Here is a 2088-nt window from a genome sequence, read left to right as displayed (position 1 = left end):
TGTATTTTTTGGGGGGAGGGGATATGTGCCTTGGAGTGAAACTGTTGGGTCATAAGATATGCGTATATTTAACCTTATTAGTTTCAAAATGATTGTAATGCTACCAGTAGTGAGATGTGTGTTCAAATATCTATGTTTGTAAATTTTGCTATTTCTACTTGTTCTGTAAATTTTTCCTTTATATGGTTTGAAGCTATGTTATTTGCTTTTTTCTAATGAATTGAGCCTTTTATGTCTAATAATTCTTTTTTCTTTAAATTCTTTTTTATTAACGTAGCTCTGGTAGCATTCTTTTGGCTAGTGTGTACATAGAATATGTTTCCATTTTTTACTTTCCCTTTTCCTTCTGAGATTCTAGTTACATATATAGTCAGTCCTCCGTATTTGTCGGTTCTGCATCTGTAAATTAAACCTTAGATCGAAAGTACTCGAAAAAAATTGTACTGAACACGTACAGATTTTTTTTTCTTGTCATTGTTCCCTAAACAATAGATTATAACCATTTACATAGCATTTACATTGTGTTGGGTATTATAAGTAATAGATGACTTAAAATATATGGGAAGATATGCATGGGTTATATGCATATATTATGTCACATCTGTGGATTTTGGTATCGGAGGAGGTCCTGGAACTAATTCCCCACAGACATTGAGGGACAACTGTATGTTAGACATTATATAATTCCTTATCATTTCCCTCTTGCTTTTATTTCTTAGGCTATTTGCTTTTCTAGATTTTTTTCCTGATCTGTATTTCAGTTCATTAGTTCTCTTTAGCTGTGCACAGTCTACTGTTAAACCTATTCATTTCTTAATTTTAGTTACTATATTTTTTGGTTCTGAATTTTCATTTGGTTTTTCTTTTTGAGAATTTTCAGTTTTCTGCTGAAAATCTCATCGTTTTAATTCCTTGAAAATCAGCCATAGTTATTGTAAAAGCCAAGTTCTGGTAATTTCATTTTTTTAATATCCTGCTTCCCTGTGGACCAGTTTCCATTGCCTATTGATTTTTTTCATTTCTTACAATCATATTATCTTTGTTGTTTGTTTTTTGGATTGAATGGTAAGTGTTAGAGAAGATTTGAAGCATAAGATGGTATTTCGTCCCCAGAGAATATTTACATTTGCTTCTGACAGACTGCTAGGGCCACTATCAAGCCTATTTACCTTATCCAAACAAGAGTTGGCTTTAGTTCTGCAGTTTTACTGTAGTTCACCTATAGGTGTAGTTTGTAGGCCTTTTGGGCTAATAGCCAAAGCCTGGAGGATTCTCCTGTACATAGGAGGCTTGAATTGTAATTTTCGTTAGCCTAAACTAATGGATTAGTCTGTCAACTTTTTGCTTACTTCCTTAAGTTTTCAGCTTCCTCTTCTAGAATGACATTCTAGGATTTAAAAAAAAAATCTTTTTCTTCTATTGGTCCTGTAGTTGTTCAGAGCCTTTTTAGGTATGTAGTACCTTCACACTGATTTTTCTAAAAAGTATGTTTGCTAGATTTTCTTGTTCTTACGGAATGTTTTAGCCCATCCTTATTCATTATCAGTCCTGAAACTCATTAATATGAATTTTTGCCTTAAGAAAGGTAAGCACAATTTATTTTAAGATCAGCCAGTGATAATGTTGAAATTCTAAAACAGACCAGTGTTCATCAAACAGATGGCACCTGTGTGAAAATTGATTTGTGAATTAGTTCGAAGAATATTTGGTTTCATTGGATAATTTCATGTATGACTGGTATTTGAGGAATGACATCCCCTTATTAAAATTTAAGACTAATATAGTTTTTTTATTTGGCCGATTTTTGAAAGTTATATTTTGTTTTAATAAAAATACACTATTTAAAAAATTTAAACAGAATTGAAAAGTACTGACAACAACAAATCATCTAAAAATTTAAAACTTGAAAATAATATTGGTTAATATTTGAGGATTATTTCAGATATTTCTCTATTTATTTATTTTATTATCTATCTATCTATCTAATCTATCTATCTATCTAATCTATCTAATCTATCTATCTATCTATTTTTTTTAAAGATGACCGGTAAGGGGATCTTAACCCTTGACTTGGTGTTGTCAACACCA

General features: G+C 31.0%; 1 protein-coding gene across 1 annotated transcript in view; it reads left to right on the top strand.

Moving 5' to 3' along the window:
- Positions 1-2088, top strand: part of BRWD1 (bromodomain and WD repeat domain containing 1) — a 110031-nt gene that overhangs the window by 53442 nt on the left and 54501 nt on the right.

Source organism: Galeopterus variegatus, unplaced genomic scaffold (assembly GCF_000696425.1).
Source record: "Galeopterus variegatus unplaced genomic scaffold, G_variegatus-3.0.2 Scaffold3416, whole genome shotgun sequence".
Lineage (NCBI taxonomy): Eukaryota > Metazoa > Chordata > Mammalia > Dermoptera > Cynocephalidae > Galeopterus > Galeopterus variegatus.
This window is presented reverse-complemented; position numbering and strand designations above follow the sequence as displayed.